Genomic DNA, 21,272 nt, shown 5'->3' with positions numbered 1-21,272 from the left:
TCCACTTATTATGAGACAATGCTTTCAATTGGTGGAAGCAGGAGGAGACCATAGGCAGAGTCAAAGTAGACACACTTACCTAGGAGACATTTGTAGCTAGGTTCAGAGACAAGTATCTTTTAGAGCATTTCAGATAGAGTCAGATTGAGGAGTTCCATGACCTTCAACAGAGGGGTCTTACTGTAGCACATTATGAGAGTAGACTTTTAGAACTCCTTCCTTATGTCAAGTACATGAAGGATGAGAAGCTATGGATCTACCAGTTTACCAAGGGTCTTAGCTTATCACTTCAAAACTCAGTACACTAGCTTTTCTGAGCACTTTTAGGGAGGTAGTTGAGATAGCCTTGGTTGTAGAAGATCTTCATAACAAATAGGAATCTTGAGATTGGTCCCACAATCAAAATTATTCCCATCAGTCAGGACAACATAAAACCTCATGGAAGGGTAATTAGAGTCATTTAGTAGGGTCCTCTAAATCCCCACATGTACAACAAAAGTCACAGCAGGATAAGGGATAGAAGTTAGCACGAGGGTATTAGGGCTCTAAGCCCAAGCAGTGGTAATTAAAAGGGTCCTGGCAAGATCGAAGGCCAAAAGCTCCATATGCACAACTAACTAGGACTCAGGAGTCCTTCTGTGGTGGGTATAGTGGATCCTACAGGATAGGTGGTTAGCAACAACAGTCTAGGCCATAGGGAGTTAAGGTTCAGACTTGTGGACAATGTTATGCTTGCGGTGGTATGGGACATATAGCCAGAGAGTGCCCTTAGGGACTAATAGCCAGCAATCAGTGGGAAGCCACTTCAGAGCCTACAGTAGGAGACATGGGTAGATCCCACTAGGTATTTATAGCAGTTGATAACTACCAAGATGAGCATAAGGCTATAGTCATTGAGGCTACAAGTATAATCAAGGGTATTAAGGTTTCTATTTTGTTCAATTCTAGAGCTACCCATTCTTTTATATCTCCTTTTATAGTGGAGCATTGTGGGCTAGTGGCAGCTAGGTAGAACGATAATTGGGAAGTCAAATTGGCATCTGGGGCTAAGGTGATAGTTAATTCCTACATACATGATTGTCAAATTTAGATTGAAAACATGAGCATGACCACAAAACTTCAAGTTAACCCCTTAGGATTGTATGATGTAGTTATTGGTATGGATTGGCTATGCACACATAATGCTAAGATGGAATGCAGAGAGAAGACGATTGAGTGTCTAGATGATTGTGGTAATCCTATGGTGATCTTAGGGGTGCAAAGGCTAGTGTCTCTTCATATGATATCTACCATGCAGCTTAAACGGTGTCTACAAAAGGGATGTCAGTTGTTTGCAATATCTATCAATAATAAGGAGGAAGATGATGAGAGGGAACCTTCTCTAGATGACTATCCAATACTACAAGAATTTAAGGGTGTGTTTTCCTTTGAGCTTTCGGGTATGCCACCACCTGGGGCAATTTATTTCCACATAGACCTAGTTCCAGGAACTGAGCCCATTTCAAGATCTCCATATAGGATGGCTTCACATGAACTCAATGAAATTAATATTCAGTTGGAGGAACTCTTGGAGAAGGGACATATTTGTCCTAGTGTCTCACCTTGGGGTGCATTGGTAATCTTTGTAAAGAAGAAAGATGGGTCACTTAGATTGTGTATTGACTACTGACAATTGAATAAGGTAACAATCAAGAACTGATATCCGCTCCCTAGAATTGATGACTTGTTTGATCAATTGCAAGGTGCCCGAGTATTCTCCAAGATAGATTTGAAGTTGGGATATCATCAATTGCAAATTATGGAAAGTGACATTCATAAGACTACTTTATGTACATGGTATGGTCATTAGGACTTCACAATGGTACTATTTGGTCTTACAAATGCCCCATTTGTATTCATGAGCCTTATGAATGGGGTGTTTTGTACATTTTTGGATAAGTTTGTAGTAGTTTTCCTCGATGATATGTTGATATATTGACGAGATGAGAAGGAACATGAAGAACACCTATGGCAGGTATTGCAATGTTTAAGGGAAAATCAGCTATATGGTAGTTTTTCAAAGTGTGCCTTCTTTAGAAAGGAAGTACATTATTTAGGTCATGTGATATCAGGAGATGGAATCATAGTGGATCCATCCAAGATCTAGGCCATCATGGATTGGCCGACACCGACTAATGTTTTAGAAGTTAGAAGTTCCATGGGATTAGCAGGATATTATAGCTGGTTTGTGGTAGGAATCTCCAGAGTAGCTCATCCCATCACCTCACTTCAGAAGAATGGGAAAAATCTTGAATGGACAAACAAGTGTGAGAGGGCCTTCCAAGAACTTAAGAAGGCACATACTAGTGCACCAATCCTAGCAGTACCTGATCCTTCAACAGATTTTGTAGTATGCATATATGCTTCATTGGATGGTATTGGAGCCGTTCTCATGTCGAATGGCCATGTCAAAGCATATGAGTCTAGGAAACTTAAGACTCACGAGCTCAATTATCCCACCCATGACTTGGAGCTTGCAACAGTAGTTCATGCGTTAGCAAGATGGCACCACTTTCTTCTAGGACATCACTTCAAGCTTCATTCAGATCATCAAAGGTTGCAGTATATTTTCACACAACCAAATCTAAATGCCCGATAGAGGAGATGGATGGAGTTCTTATGTGAGTATGATTTTGATGTACATTACATTAAAGGAAATGATAATGTAGTCGTAGATGCCTTGAGTAGGAGACGTCACAAGATATCTTCTAAGATTACTGAGACAAATTTGAGAGAGCACATACTATACCATCTTCCCAAAGATGTATTTTATATAGAAGTTTGTCAATTAGTCCACTCTTAGAGACCCCTAGAGGGAAAATTTTCTAATTTTTCATTGGGTTCAAATGGATTACTATGCCATAAAGGGCACATATATGTACCATCCTGAGGTGGCTTATGTGAGTTTATCATATTGGAGGATTACAAAGCACCCTATGTAGCACATCTAGGTGTCAAGAAGCTTCACGCTGATTTGAAGCAGTTATATCATTGGCTAGGAATGAGAATGAAGATTTCCAACATCATAGCCAAATGCCTAGAGTGTCAGAGAGGTAAGGTAGAGCACAGACATCCAAGTGGACTCTTGCAGCCACATGAGATACCTGAGTGGAAGTGGGACACTATCTCCATGGACTTCATTGTTGGTCTTCTGATGTCTTCTCATTGTCACGATGCCATCATGGTGGTGGTAGAAACTTTGACCAAAGTTGCTCAGTTTTCACCTGTTCACACTACTTCCAAAACACCCACAGTGGCACAGGTATTCTTGCAAGATATTGTTAGGCTCCATGGCATTCCTCGTAAAATAATATCAAATAGAGACTCCTTATTTACATCATCATCCTTTTGGAGGGAATTGTAGACATCACTTGGTACCAAGCTCAACTTTAGCACTATCTATCATCCTTAGATAGATGGAAAAATAGAGAGAGTTAACCAAATCCTAGAGGATATGTTAGGAATGTATGTGATAGACCACTAGTCCAAGTGGAAAGAGTACCTTCATCTTGTAGAATTTTCCTATAAAAATGGGCATCACACTTCCATAGGCATGCCACCCTATCAAGCCTTGTATGGTAGGCCTTGCAAAACACCCGTAAGTTGGGATAGGATTGAAGACATGATATCTATAGGGCCACAATTAGTCAAGGACATGGAGCAACACGTGGTATTGATTAGACAATGCCTTAGAGAAGCCCAAGATACACAGAAGAAATATGCAGATACAAAGAGGGCAGATAGAGAGTACATGGTTGGTGAGGGAGTATTTATGAAAGTGTGACCATGTAAGAGCCCAATCATTTTGGAAAAGGCTCTAAGTTAGCACCTTCCTTTGTGGGTCCCTTTGAGATTTTGGAGTGGATAGGACCATTTGCTTATCGTTTAGCCCTACCACCTAGCCTGTCATGCATTCATGATGTATTTTATGTATTTTTATTAAGGAAGTATATTTATGATGAGTCTCACATCATAGATTGGGATGCTTTGCAGGTGGAGTTAGATAGATAGATAGCATTGGAGCCCATTTGTATTTTGGCTCAATGGAACCTCACACTTCAAGGTAGAGAGCTAGACTAGGTTAGGGTCCAATGGGATTGTTATGGTAAGGTCACAGCTTCATGGGAGGATGCAACTTAGATGAAGACTCAGTACCCATATTTGTTTAATGAACTCCTGGAGGAAGTTCATGCCTGAGGGGGAGGATGTGAGGCCTCACCTTGACATGTCATAGCATAGACATTTGATTTACATTTTGATATTCAAGACCTTGATATTTTGATAGCTATTTGAGACTTATATGGATAGCATATTGTTTTATCTATCGATTTTGATACTACAGTAGTGCTTTACATTATGATATGCACTAAGAACCTGGTATTGTCTATGAAATTATTGAACAAATATGGATGCAGTTTTATGACATGATACTATTAGATTTTAATGTGATACGAAAAGTTAAATTAATTATGATGATTAATGATATGTAAATAAATGTTAATTTTATTTTGATGATTCATGATATGCAGATGAATGATTATGATATGCAGATAAATGTTAATTTGATTATGACGACTTATGATATGCAGATGTTTATATTCTAATGTTTCGAACTAACTATTAAAGTGACAAGCAAATGACATTGAATTTGAATAATGAAATTATATGAATTTATGATATATGTATTTTGTATGACCCCCTTGAACTATTGATGCTTGAGTTTAATGTGCAGGAAGTGGCACCATGGAAATTACTAGGGAAACAAGTTCTAAACATTGTGAACATAGTTTAACCAAGGCCAATCTTTGGAAGATTCAAAAGCCTCATTGTGAAAGTATTTTTCTTCGTAAATGTAAGGTTTCTTGCTTGTGGAAATGTTTATCATAAAGATGCAATAGGAGCATGTCACGGTAATGTGAATGTTTTTTTTATGTGTCACTTGACACTTGTGAACTTTGTGTGTAATTGACATGTCATTTAGGATTTTGAACATGGTGGCAATTTACCCTAAAACTAATTACCCTATTAATAAGTAAGTAAACCCACTTGACAAGGGGAAGGATGGGTCTCAATCATAAGAAATTTGAATTTGATTAGTGTTTTGAGGGGTCATTAGGTGGTCCCAAGGTGTCTTTTATGTTAAAATAAGATATCCATATGATAGTATATCATGTTAGGGACCTAATTTTTACCATGTGAGTGCCTAGATAGCCTAGGGGGGGCCTTTACCCATGCATTCTTCCATCAATTCGAGTTTGGAGTTGTCACATGTGTTTTCTCCCATGTTCCCACTAAGTCAAATATAGAAAAGTTAGAGGAGATAAGTTTGTAAGAGGAAGTGTCTCAGTGTCTTTGCTAAAATAGTTAGTGAGAAGGATTTATTAGAGAGTCTTGGTCAAATTAGTGGGTTGTTCACTCACTCTCTAAGTTTAGAGACAGTTAGGGTTTTGGAGGGAGATCAAGGGAGCTCTACTACAACTATCATTTCCTTTATCTTGGACCAAGGTTGGTGTCTCAAAACATGCTTCTTTTCTTCCTTTCTTTTAGTATTGAAAAATAAATCTACAAGTGTGGAGGAATTGTCAATGGAGCATACATTTTATTGTGAATGTTGCATTGTGGACTTTGGCATTATGTTGTGGAAATGTGAATGTGCTATGTGTTCTTGAAGATTTCTTTTGGTTTTGTTTTCTTATTGATTTTCTTGTTTGAATGTGAGTGTTGAATGTGTTCATGGGTGTGAAGGCTTCACTCACCCCTGGGAGGGAAGAGAAGCCTTAGGTGAAGGGCTTAGTTGGGCTCAACATTTTAGTTGAGAATATGTTCCTCATGATGAGGAGTTGGTTTCTTTCATGGAGTATGGGCTCCATTGAAGCCATATACCTTTTTTGTTTTGGGAGCTACAAGGGATTTGTATGTATAAAGGAGGAGATGTAATGATGGCCTTGAGAGGCATATGTGATTGCAATATGATGTTTTATGTTGGTTATGGCATATCCTCTTTGAAGAGCCCACCTTCACCCAATGTGAAATGGTTCCAATGGAGAATCATAGTGCAAGCCATGGGAGAGAGTTGTTCTGTGTTTGTGTTGTGCTCATGCAAGGGCAAGTGATGTATGTGTATAACCCATTTGGATCTTGTTTCCCCTGGTCGGTGGGTGACTTCATAGAAGCCTAGGATGGGAGGTGAGCCTCCATGGTTCCTAGTTTGTGTGTATGCAGGTTTTGTGAAGATGGATTGCTTGAAGACATTAGGGTTTCACCCTTGCTAAAGTTGAAATGATTCAATTGTACAAAGAGATATTAATGTTCATGTCATCTTCAATGTGTTATGATTTTAAGTCTCCATTGTCATTTCAATGTGATGAAAAATGAAAATTTTTAGATTATTGTATTTTTTTAAAAAGGTGTAAGGACTGACTTAGAAGTTGTATTGTAAGAAAGATTCATTGTAAGTCTTTATGTTAAGTGATTGAGAGATTATAAATAGTTACTTGTAAGAGATATTCAATTCAAGCTTTCACATTTTGTAATTTGATGTTGTAGGAAGCATCATGTAAATGGGACATATTTCCTTGTAAATCAATTGATGGAAAATTTCATAGTTGTTAGATCCTTTTGATATAGTTATCTCAAATTTAATACATAAAATATTGAAATTGAAATTTATATTTTATTTATTCAAAAAGATGAAAGGAAACTTATTATGTTTTGATAATTCCTTCCATAGATATGAAAAAAATTGTCATTGGGGCTTCAAATTTTAATAGATCCTTAGATAAGGTAGGAACTATAAAAAAATCATCAACTTACAAACTATAGAGTTAATTAGGAAAACTAAACCAATTCTAGGACAACACATAGTCCCAATTTGCTAAGGTGAGAGTAGGAGAAAATAAGTCCCCATACTACTTGACTTAAAAATCCAAGAGAAAAGAGTGCTATAGGTGCACTTTTTTTCCTCTCTAGAAAATGTATGGGGAGTGAAAATAATCCACTCCCCTATTATAGAGAAATGAAATAATAGAAAGGATATACTTAGAATCTAGTCCACAAGATATTATTAAAAGGACATTCAATTGGGAAAAACTATAATGCAACAATTAACTAACCTATGGCTTTTGCACATAAGGGCTCATAAGAGTCACGTGACTTTCAAGTCACTATCACACAAATCCAAAGGAAAACACACACACACACACACACACACACACACACACACACACACACACACACACACACACACACACACACACACACACACACACACACACACACACACACACACAAGCAAGAGAAAATTACAAAATAACTACAAATTTGAACTAAGTAAAATAAACAAAGAAAATAAAATATACTAACTAGACCTAACACCAACTTTTCTCTAAAAAGAATGGAGGCATGTGAAGTGGTTTTAGGAGGGAGGGTTTTTTTTTGACATAAAGTTAATCCCATCCCCTAGACACCTCCACCTTGAGGGCACTGCCTACGGTGCAACATATTTGCATCGAGCCGCTGCCCGTTTCCCTTGCCCGTTCCTTGACTGACTCCACCGTCCTTCACTGACATGGAAATCCTGTTTGCCATGCATTTAAACTTTCCTCGTTTTAGTGATTTAAAAGGGAAAGGGATTACTTTAGTTCTATTTATTAATCAAAGTCATTTAGTTTTTATGTGTTTTTAGGGATTTTATTAGTTTTATTTTAAGACTTACTTTAATGTTTAAAATTATAAATAATATTTTTTTATTTGAATTTTTTTTTAAGAAATTTTTTAAATAACTTTAAAATAAAGAATACTAAAATATTTTTTAAAGAATTATAAAAATATTAAAAAATTATTAAAAGAAAAAGTTTATATCTATAGCAATATTTTTCATTATAATTGAATCAAAATTTTGTTTTGAATTAAGTCAAATTGTAATACTTTTTATTAAAAAATTAAAAACTATACAAATATTGATATTAATAGTTTTTTAAACATCATTTTAAATTATCTACGTAAAAATTATATATACATTTTTTTGAATATTTAGATTTAATAGTAGAAATATATTTTATTTAATCTTAAATAATTTATAAAATAATAAGCCCTTAATTTACTTAAATTTATTACTATATAACATTATGTACTTGAACATTTAATAAATTTATAGTAAAATTTATTTCATTACAAAATAATATAGAAATGTTGGCTTAAATTATAATTAAAAATAATAGTTTAGATATTTGAAACTAAGTTAAATTTTTTTTTTCAATATAAAGTAAAAATATATTCTATTTACTTTTGAACAATTTATTTAATAGTAAGTTCTTAGATTACTTAAATTATTTACCATATAATATTATTTTAAAAATTAATATTTTTTAGAAATTTAAGTTTACATATTTCATAAATTAAATTGTGAGTATTATTATGCATATCAAAATAAAAAGTATTAGAAATATTTCATGATTTTTTATAATCAATTAGAAATCATTTCTTAAATTTATCATTCCAAATTTTAGGTGTATTACTTGTTATAATAAATATCTCTAATATAATTATTTGAATATATAAAAGCATAAAATAAAATTTTAAATTATCATCAAATTATAATTATAATTTACTGTATATAATCTCAAAACTAATTTTTTTTTTTTCTAATATATTGATTATTTTAGTATTATTTTTAATGTAATTATTTAAGATTAAAAGAAAATGTCTTTGTACATATCATTTTAAATATTCGCATAAAAAAATATTATCTATCATTTTAGAACTAAACTAAACCCTAACATATAATATATTAAAAAGGTTTACTTTTAAAAAGAAGTAAGTAATAGTGCTATTAAAATATATAAAAAGAGTTTGAAAAGAATAAAGTAATCACTTTGATGAGCTATTGACCATTGTAAATTTGAAATGAACAAAATTATCTTGCACGGAATAGAAACTTATTTATTTTTCCCCTGTCAGCAAAGGACAGTATAGTCTGGACACGAGCCGCGACTGGGTGCAAATATGTTGCACCGTAGACGATGTGCAATAGACATATGTTGCACCATAGACGATGGCAACATATTTGCACCCAACCACTGCCCCCTGCCTTGGCCTGTGCTTGAGACCGTCTGGCTTGTGCCCTATTGTCCTTATTTGGCAAAGCGTACAAATATTATCACAAGAATCTTACCACGTAGAACTTTAATTTATTTCAAAACAATTTTCTTTTATAAGGTTAGATGTATGCATAGTCATAATAAAATTATAGGTTGATATTAGTTAGCTTTATTATTTTATTCCTTTATAATATTAAAAAAAATTTAATATCATTTTAAAAATCTAAGTTTACAAATTGATATTACTTAGATTTATTACTTTATAATATTATAAAAAGTTAGTAATTTATTTATTTTTAATTGAATTTTACATATTTAATAAGTAAATATACATTTTTTTCTAGAAAAAGAGGGGTAAAAATATATTAAGACAGAAAGAATTACAACAAGGGGTAAAAATTTATTAAGATAGAAAGGATTACAACAAGGAGGGCTCAATAAGAAGCTCTATTTTGAGCAACAAGTTCATCAAATTCTTGCACCAGCTCGAAGGGAAGCTGCCCCCTATCCATAATATTTCAGCTCAAAGCATGACTAGAAGCCCATTTGGCCAAACAATCAACAACTTTGTTTCATTCATGAAGAATATAAGTAAACCTAATTAACTCAAGAGCAGTACAAAATAGAAGAGTCTGATTAACAATAGTGGTCAGTTGCCAACTAACATCCTTAAGCTCCTATGAGGAAAGCAAGTTCACCACTAGTTGGGAAGACTTACTGATAATCTTGTGCCATCTCCGCAAACAACATTTTTTCACAGCATATAAAATGCCCTGAGCCTCCATGAGATTGTTAGTTTTGTCACCCTTATGCATTGAGAAAAAGAATTTAACTTCACCAAAACTGCAACGAGCCACTCGCCCAATACCACCGTCAATGTTACTTTTAAATAATTTATATAACAGTAAATTCTTAGATTATTTAAAAGTTTTACTATATAATATTATAAAAATTAATTAATTTTTCAAAATTTAAGTTGATAAATTAAATTTTGAGTATTATTATGCATATCATATTATCTCTTTAAATAAAAAGTATTACAATTTGACTTAAATCAGTACAAAATTTTGATTAAATTATAATCCAAAGTATTACTATAGATATAAACTTTTTCTAATTTAATGAAGTTTTCAATATTTTATAATTCTTTAATTATTATGCATATCATATTATCTCTTTAAATAAAAAGTATTACAATTTGAATTAAATCAATACAATTTTTTTATTAAATTATAATCCAAAATATTGCTATAGATATAAACTTTTTCTTTTAATAAGTTTTCAATATTTTTATAATTCTTTAAAAAATATTTTAGTATTCTTTATTTTGAAGTTATTTAATTTTTTTTTAAAATATTCAAATAAAAAAAATATTATTTATAATTTTAAACATTAAAGTAAATCTTAAAATAAAACTAATAAAATCCCTAAAAACACATAAAAACTAAACGACTTTGATTAATAAATAGAACTAAAGTAATCCTTTTCCCTTTTAAACCATTGAAATGAGGAAAGTTTAAATGCATGGCAAACAATATTTCCATGTCAGCGAAGGACGGTGGAGTTAGTCAAGGAACGGGCAATGGCTTGGTGCAAATATGTTGCACCGTAGCCCATGCCCACCTTGAGGCAAGGGGGTACAAATTCTTAAAAAAAGACATCCCAAGCGCTAGGATAGAGGTGATGTATTAATACACATCAAAAAAAAATTTCAAAAAAATCAAAGAAACAAAAAATACTCCTTGCTTCCACCTTGGACGCAATGAAAAGGTATGAAGTGACCTTTGAAAACTTTTGTCCTGACCTATGTCAGAGCCTCCCTTTTGGGGGAGGATGGAAAGTTTGAAGTCTAGCTCTATACTAAATGCTTAAAACTTGAAAATTTACTTTTTTTTTAGGCGCTAGAGTTGCATGGGGGGTTGAACCAAGTGCTAGCACATGTTAAAAACTTGATTTCCTTGGTTCCCCCACCTTGTCATTGAATGGGGACAAATTAAGTTGGATGCCTAGATAAAGTGGGAGATTATGTTAAAGGGTTAATGTAGAAGTTGGATTATTGCATGAGACATATGTCAGTAGAAATTAGCAAGTGGGTTAATGGAATTAGATTTGTGATTTAGGTTGATTAAGTTTGCTATGGGATATTTTGTGTCCTTCTATTTTTACATGGATTAACAATGGTATTTATGTTTAGCAAGTTTTTGTAGGATAGTGTTAGTAAGATTAGATAAGATAGGTTAGTGGGGAATTTTTTTATTTTATTTTTAAATTAATTAAATGGGATTTTTTTTTTTTAAAAGATTAGCAATGATGTACTTAAGTTATTTATTTATTTATTTATGATGATTCAAAGTTAATTAATTTGATGATTCAAAGTAAATTAATTATATGGTTTCATCCTTATCATTTTGAGATAATGGCACTATTTAAAATTAGTAAATAAATAAAGAATTAATTGAAAACAAAATCAAATAATTAATCGATAATTATCCTTAAACCAAAGGCAAGAGCCTACAATGCATCGGTAAATTGTGAACTTATCATTGAGGAGGTCTTGGGTTCAAATATACTCACAATTAACACATAACAATAATTAATCTTAATAATAATAAATAACCTAGGCTTCAACTGTTTACCTATCAAATTTTTTTTAATAAAAATTATCCTTAAACCAAAATCAAATAAATAAATAAAAATACCTAATTAGTAATGTATTAAATTGATCAAGGTCAGAATAGGGGTAAGACATAAGAAGTCCTTTAAGTATATATATATATATATATATAAACTTAAATGGGTAAGGCACGTAATTACAATGCGTACATATGCATGTGGTGGGCAACTCATATAAAAAACTTTTAAGATGATTATAAATCAACTCTGTATTTGTAATATCTAAAACCATTGCTACTACATTAATACGAAAAATTTAATTTCACTTACATTTGCAGAGTGTGGTAATTAAGAGTATAGAAGGTGAAAGGGGTTATAACCAAAATATCGTTATAGCTTAGTATTGCAACCATTGATAGACAACCAGGTGATTCCTCATTGAATACTTGAAAATCCAATTTTCAAATGGAACAAATTCCATTTCATCAACTGACTTTACCATCTGCACATTTGGTGGAAATATGCATTGTTATCCGAACAAGTCACCATTCAATGGAATGCCCATAACTACCATAGGTCTATACATAAAATCTATAATACACTTTTCAAGAAAAAAAAATTTAAAATGAGTTGTGATTTTATATTGTAAATTTAGGGCATGACTGTATTTGTGATTGATTTGATAAGAAATGTTACTAATTTTGATGATAATTTGCAATAAATTTCTATATGCAACCACAAACAAAATTTTGTAACCTATTTTCTCATCTTCAATGCAACTTCAACTAAAACATATATTGCAAAAAAGATTTTGAGCATAATGTGGTCTATTATTTTGGAAAATGGGCATGATGCTTTGAATAATATTTTTTCCAATCAAAAAAATATGCATGGTTCATAGGTTAAGTTTGTTATGATAGTTGTGATTCAGTGCTATCATAGTGGCTACTTACAAAGAATTAGATGATATTGTTATTTACCTCTTTCTCAATAGCTTCATTGACTTTTCTCCTTTAACAACGATCAATTGTGTGGAAGTTTCAGATGTTGTATAAATTTCAAGAATTGAGATGACGGGGATGACATTTGAGGGTATAGTATTATCACCTACATTGAAATGGGAAATCACAAGTTTTTATAATCCTAATATTATAAGTTTTATGTTCATGTTCTCTCTATTTTTATTAATGAACATGCTGATTTTCCTTGTTTGTGCTTCAATATGTGTTTGGAATTTCTATTTTTGGATTTTGATACTATCAAATTGTTTCTAACATTGTCATTTCTCATTATTAACTCTAAAATGGGAACATCTTATTTTTCTTACTTAGGCTTTCTCTATTGAAAAACCAATGCTTCTAGTTTACGTTTAAGGTGAGAATGCAAAATAGAATGAAAAAAATGGTTATAGTACAAATCAATGACTTACTATCCAAATTTAAATCCCATGCCCCAGTTTTGGCCTCTCATAATGATTTAAACTTTATCCTAGAAAACTTTGAGATTGTCACAATAATATTTTTAATTCCAAACAAACTCCTCTAACACTGGTCATGGTTCATGGTTCACTTCTTGAATAGTTTCCCATCAATTTTGTTTAACCAAATAGAAAGGATAGAAGTCATTTCTAGGTCGTTAGGTAAATTGCCTTTTAAACAGACTCATAACAACCTCAATCCAGAAGTTGCCATTTGGTGAATCCATCGATGACATTTTATACATCTGAATGCGAGTGTGGGTGCACATTTGTTAAATGAAATCCCCTTCTTCATCATTTTCCATTTTCAGTGTGAGAACACATAGATTGTGAAATAGGCCAGTGCTATGCATACCAATGCTAAGATCAGGTCCAAGGCTGGAACTAAAAATTTGCCATGTTTGGTATGTCCATTTATTGTCTCATTGAGATCTGTAGTTACCTGTATGAATTGGGTTAACCTACCAAAATTTCTAAAGACTTCTTAGGTCAAATGTATAGGGGTCCATTAGGGTTTATATGTTTTTGGTCATCCTAGATTAGGATTCCTTACCTCTTGCTAGATTTTGGTGGAAAAAACATATATTTTGGGTCACAAAGATCTCAATGGTGTGGCTCCTACACGGACGAAAAAGGGTTGTCTCGGATTGAATGGTCCGGCCCAACATTTGTTTACTAAAACCTTTAATCTAATAAAACCAAATTTAATACAAAGTATAAAAATGTTAGTAGTCGCAAAACTAAAAAAGCATGCCATGAACACCATATTTTGCAATTTGTAATTTACAAACAAAAATTTAATGTCAAATTCAACAAAATCATAAGTGAAAATCTATGTTTTATTATTTCCCTTTACCAATAATATAAGGAAAACATGGGGAAATCAAATCTTGAAATTAATATTAGCCTGTGTTTATTATAGATATGATATTTGATTTTATCTATCAAGTAAATTTGGATATATGTTTTTAGTTAAGCTTATTTTTACTTAAGGGATAATCATATGAAAACCTTAAATGCCATGAATTTCAACTTAACCTTTACTTTTTATTTAAAGTTTTTCTTGTTTGTGCTTTAAAATATAAATTTTTATTATGATTTTAAATATTCTTTTGTTTAGAATTCTATACATATTTTTTTGAATACTTATTATTTCAAATTCTTTAGTTATTTCATTGAAATCGTATATTTTAAATTAAATTGTATCAATTAATATATTATTTTTTTGCATCTATCATCCTTTTTTAAAGATTATTAGACTTTATGAAATAAATATATTAGATTATTTATTCAAATAATAAATGTACTCCTCTATAGAACTCTACATCAACCTCTCATACTATGTTTTTTAACATATAAGTAAAACTACGTCAAAATGATCTCTTACCTAAGATCCCAAATAAATGAATTTAGAAGGTGAATTTGACCTAGCTTTGATCGTTAAATGAGTTTGGTTGCTCAGTGAAAGGAATTTTTTAGTGTCGATGTATGTTTTACTCAATATGTTATATATAGGCAAAGATGCATGATGCTTTATAATTGATTAATAAATGCAAAGAACTTGTAGAGCTAAACATAAACTACTTGTTACATACACAATTGTGGATTTTTGGCAATCATGGATCTTTGGGTCCAATTGTTCTTTTTGATAACTTCTTCTCTTTTCAACCCTACTCACCTCTCCTCACAAAAGGCAGGGAATCAAGCTCGAATAGAGCTCTTCTTTATTTATTTATTAGTAATACCAAGATTTTTTTCACCCTTTGTCTCTCTCTCTCTCTCTCTCTCTCTCTCTCTCTCTCTCTCTCTCTCTCTCTCCATACACAACCACTATCAGTTCAACCAAAACCAGAAAGGATAGAGACAATAGAAGAGCCATTAGCATGACACTGATTAAGCAATTATTCTATTATGAAACCAAATTAAACTTTAACTTTTTGGTTGCTAAGTCAACGTGAATGTTTTGGTATTTGCATTCAAAGCGATGATAGTGGAGTGGCACTACAAGATAGAAAGTGGGGAATAGAACAAATAATGATGAAGAAACCATTTTAATGTAGGATGGTTTTACTGTAAATATAAAATTTAAGGAATGTAATCCATTATAGATACTAGGACACTTGTAAACAATTATATTTTTTTCCTCCATTAAAAGAAATCAATAAGAATGCCACCATGATGCATGACTTGCCATCACCACCTACCGTCACTTCATACAAAGTGTAAATATAATAATAATTTTATGTGAACTTTGGAATTTAATATGGTATCAGAGCTTTTAATATTAAAAAACAAAATCAATTTTGTGAGCAAAAATTTTCTTTTAGGTTGTGATTCCTCAAACTATTTGATAATTTGGAGGCCAAGATATGCATTTTGATCTTCATTGTAGGTGAAAGAGAGAGTGCAAATAAATATTATTTATCATTTGTGTATATCAGGTTACTATGCAAAGTGAACAAAAGATTCAAATTTATATCTCATTAGAATTGTTGAGAAGTTTATGTGTGATGAGATTGAGAGGAAGTGGTCGAAAGGAAAGTTGTGAACAAGGCACTTGCCATGTAGCTTATGAAGCTTATGAACCAACTAGTTAAGCTGCCAAATAATCATAGTATCAAATATTGATTTATGCAAGTCTCAGAGACTAGTGTTTGTTTCAAAATAGGAAATAATTTGATGTTGCATACCCTCAAACCCCACTAGAACAATTTACATCATCGACATTTCTCCTTTAATGGAAAAAAAAATGCATCAAGTCATCTTTGTTAACCATTTATATCCATTTTATGATTACTAGCTAGGACGTGTTCTCTAGTTGAAGGCACAAATCTTTACAAAATGCTCATTTGTTCTATGTATTATTTTCTAGACTTTGATGGAGAATTTAATAATTCCCACATCAATATCTTTAGCTATTATAAGAATGCAAAAAATCCATAGATATGCATATGAATGTGACTTGGGATTCCATTTTGGTCAAACAAGGCTTAGATTTGTAGAAGCGTAGAGGAAGTGGTCACGCAAGGTCAAACCATACTAACAATAGAAGCTAAAGAAAAGAGACAATCATTATCAGGATCAATGGAGAAAATAGAAAAAAGTAGTAGTTTTAACTTAAATTCAAAAGAAAAGAAAAGAAAAAGTGCAAAAAAGAGATCAGGATGTTAAGTACTTTGAACACTTCACCGAAACCCCCTTGTCATACTTTACTTCTCACATGATATGGGTATCTTGTGACTTGCTTCTTAATATAATTAACAGAATCCTACTAGAATGAAAATTTAATATTGAGTTGGAAAGTTGTGATGCAATTAGAGATTAATATTAGCCTTCACTTTGTTTCAATAATAGTTTAATATTCTCTACTAAATAGGGCCAACCACATGAAGGTGGAAGCTCATTTGCAACCCCTCTTCTCCCTAACATGATTCTAAATTCCCCATTAACATCTAACATTAATTCATTCTTTAAAAAATGAATAAAATGTAAAATTCATTCATTATCACATGATAACACTCATTAATACATACCATACCTTGAATGAGAACATTGTCAATCTAGGGGATTCTCTGATGAGAGCTAGCCTTGGCGGGGACATGACAGAGAAGACCAGTCTGGACATTGGCCAGGCTAAGGATGTTCTGAAGGACTCCAGGGACCAGGTGGACACCTAGAACAAGGACCAGGAAGGAGTGGACAGTCAGAAGGAAAATGAAGTTGCAAAAAACCTGCAGGACCTGGATAAGGAGAATAATTAGTTTGCTTTCTCTTTTTTGTTTCTGTTCTTGGGTAGGTTACTGGCTTTTGCCTCCTGGCCTTGGGCCAAATGTTTTTTTTTTGGCTTTCCGTAGCAATTTCTTGTTAACTGGACTTTGTTAAATATTTATATTTCAGATATGTTATAAAACTTTTGGGTTTCAGGATCCCTATAAAACTAGTTTTACTTAATAAAAAACAATCATTAATACATTTTATTCAATATAACATGAACATCCATCAGTATTCATTACCACATTATATAATTCATGAACATTAATCAATTGTACACAATTAAATTTATTGACAAATAGCATTCAGTAGCCATCAAATAAGGTACATAGGCTACTATCCTTTTTATTTCCCCTTTTTCACAAAATCCCTTCCCCCCTGATTAGTTTTTCTACCTACTTCTTGTGATCTCATTGTATGCCTATATATTGCTATGATGTTGCACAAGGGAGGACTTTGAAATAGGAAAAAAAAAAGGGTTGAATTATATATCACATTTTATTATAATTGTTACAATTATTTCATTCCCTTAAAAAACATAACTTTGGTGCTATTTACCTATTCAGGCCACATCATTTTGTCTGGTCTCAACCTCAACATGCTCATGAAGACTGACCTCTCAATCCACTCGAGGATTGCAATACAAAATATTACATTAATCCATACACCAATTGCAATTGAATTTGTGTTAGTACATCACAAACAATTTAAGACATTTACTTCTACTAATCATTACATAGAAAAATTTGAATATAAAATATATACCTCCATCACTAGGATGCATATTTTAAAATTCATCTTCAAGAGATACTGTAGTAGGATTCTTAGACTACATTCCAATGTCATGAAAATTAGGATGACACTTTAGATGAGACAAGTGAAGGCAATGAGTACTTGAGATAATAGAATAATTGGTTAAGTGTTAAATTTGAAATCATAATTTTTGATTTAGCTTACTTACATGGACATGCACAAATCCATCATTAGAACCTTGGGCACTCATCTCAGTTCAAAGCCATTCATCCACAGATTTCAAGCCACACTAGAAGCCAATCCTCTTGTCTTCTTTTGTGAGAGCTCTATGGAACTCCATGCCCTACATTTTGTCTTTGTATCATCAATTTTACTTACATTTTTTTTCAAAACAAAATTTCTTACAATTTATAAATATTTACACACAATGTTCATTTTCTAACACTTACACCTCATGTGAAAAGTTTGGAATAACCAATAGAGATGATCTTGTATTTTTTGTGTTTATTTGTTCTTTCCTATGTTACCTTTGATGTGTAAAGAAAATCAATGAAAAGTTTGAAATATGTTAGATCGTATAAATATAAATACTAATTAGTACATAATTAAATTCTAAATGTTATTGCATACCTTCTTTTACCATTTATTGGTGTGCTTCTAGGTTCATTCTTTTCACCTTTCTCCTTACCATCCAAAATTAGAACCTTCCACTCAGCATCAAGAACGTAGGGTTGATGATCCAACTTGGGGTTAAGCTTTAAATTTTTCCCACACTAGTCCCTTATATATTTCAAACATTGTTTGGCTTTCTTTAGGAGCTTGTTTTTCTTGAATGCAATAGGTACAAATAGATGGATGAGTCATACTCTCTACGAGATCATCCTTTAACTTTCTATCTTGGAGATTCTACCTTTTAAGTAAAAAAAACCAATTAGATTCATAAATGAAGTGAAACTACCTTTAATATAGTTTAATAAATAGATCAAAAGGAAACTATTATAATAGTGATATGAAATAAAAATAGTGGATTGGGGTTTTAATTAGTTCAGATATGTACGAAGGATTGGCTTGAATATCTGCAAAGAGTCCTCACCAATTTTTCTATAAAAAAAAATCATGGTATCATTAGTCGAAGAAGATTAATCAATAAGTAAATTACTATTTTGTAATAATAATAAGTACTTTATAGTACTTGGAAGCTTGGATACTTTTATGGGAACACCCTCTTCCTTGCTCACGATCAATTTGCACTTCTTTACCATTCTCGTACTTGGAATAACAACACATCCAGGAAAACAATCTACATCATCATGTTTCACATAATGTATTGCATAAAATAAAACCATTATCAAATGCCTCCAATAAAGAATACTTCAAGGAAAACAAACTGGTGCAAGGGAAATAATACATCATACACATAACAAAAGAGAGGTAAAAAGAGGGATCTATAAACCATTGAATGGTGCAACATTTGATGTTTTCATGTTGTGTGTTGCTAACATTGCAGTTAGAAATACATTTCTTGATGTCCTCGTCGAAGGTGTTATCATCATAAGAGCTAAAGAATAAGATTGCTAGATCATGGACAAGATTTTTAGAGAATTAAAATAAAGATTGCTTGAGTATGTATTGTCAATGATTATCATCATTCCTATGTATATTTAGTGGACTACACAAGTGGGGGATAAAACATGTGATCTACTTGAACCACCTATAGTACCCTAATCGTGGAAAGATGGATTAAAATTATGCAAATAATGTTGTAAAAAAAACACATTCATATTTTTGTTAATAAATAAAAGAGCATAACATAAAAAAAATTATTGCACTTTTTTTATAATTAAAATTTTCATTAATAGTTACTTTGAAGTTTTCATAATGACACAACAATTCATCCACCCTTTTTATTATCTTTGGAGTTTGAGGTTGCATGTTTGACAGATGAAAAATTTTTGGTCTAATTTTCTTGATCAACCTTCTAATGAAACTGATCGGGTCATCGATCTTTGCTAAATCATCAAATAGTGGGTCTTGGACTAGGGGGATTAGAAGGTTCATTTTCCGCTCTCTGAGCATGCATTCATGACAACAATATTATTAGTAATATCATAATTAATCCAAAACAATGAAGAAAATAACATAAAATAATTACATTTTGCTTCTATCAAGTTTGTAGATTTATAATGCAGTTTGCCTACTCATGGGTAGAAGAGGTACCAATATCATCACCGTGCCTTCTACATGGTTCATCCATGTTGTCTTGTGACAAAGATCAAGTATAAAAACATTAGCCAAAAATTTAAAAACTTAATAACTAAATGGTGTGTTTGAGTCATTAATTGGAAGTTGGTTTAAATAGTGCATAGTATGTACGTACACCCCCATTATAGTAGCTTCATTTTTATCTGGGTGATTCAAATTATAATCAATAAGAAACTCTTCCTTATGACACACAAATTCTCAATTTCCCTCAAGTGCCTCAAATATGCAATTGGGTCACTTAATAATTAATGTAGGTCATGTGCTATTTATAAAACCTGCAATATTCCTTGTTTCTTTTGGCCTACCATTAATGTATATATATATATATATATTGCCATAATTTTAGATTGATTATTATATTTTTGTTGTATATAAAATGTCAATATTGCATACCTATGCATACTTTTTTTTATCAAACAACATGCATCCAACTTTGGTAATCATAACAAGGTCCAACATACTCCATCAATTTGACAACTTTGTTTTAAGAGACCTTTATTTCGTCCATGGAAAATAGACCCAAACCATGAAATGACATTGGTGTTATGTGATATATCATCTCTCTAATACAAAAACTAGTGTTTATAGGAGGAAGTTCCTTGGGGAACCATTTTTCTATAGATGTTGGTACCTAAAAGAAACCTCCATGTTTCCTTTATTCTCTCTTGACCCTAAAGACAATCTTACTATTGTCAATTAGTTCAAAACACTTAGTTATATGCTAGGCACATTTGGTCGGTCAATATTGTGATTGAGCCACAATATAGGTCAAGCCATATAGTGTATAATTTTATAAGTTTAGCATGTGTCCAGGAAGACATAGGTGCTAAGCACATCAATGGTTGTCAAGCATTTAATTGTTGTTGAGAAGCTTGAGGGCATCACATCATATCAGCTGACTACTATATAAGTTGAGCAGTTTGAATTTGAAACAATTCAAACCAAGGGGAAACACAAAGAAACAAGCATAGCCAAGTGTCAGGATGTATATGTGTTGAATAATAAAATTTTGTATTTAAATTTGGAATGACACTAATCCTATGTAAACCATTTGTGCTAAGTTGGAAACATGTTTCTATGTTCGAGAAGAGAATCATAGAGGTAATTATAGTTGTGATTATGATTCATTAATCCCTATCTGATATGATCAACCAATAAGAAAATAAGAAAGGTCAAGTGGGAAAAAAATGATGAATCCTAATCATTGATCAAGATCTTGAAGCTTCATTGGACAGTTATAAAAGACAAAATTAAGAAAA

The sequence above is a fragment of the Cupressus sempervirens genome, chromosome 9 (assembly GCF_028749045.1).
Source record: "Cupressus sempervirens isolate cs-2001-9-10 chromosome 9, ASM2874904v1, whole genome shotgun sequence".
In the NCBI taxonomy this organism is placed as follows: domain Eukaryota; kingdom Viridiplantae; phylum Streptophyta; class Pinopsida; order Cupressales; family Cupressaceae; genus Cupressus; species Cupressus sempervirens.
This window is presented reverse-complemented; position numbering follows the sequence as displayed.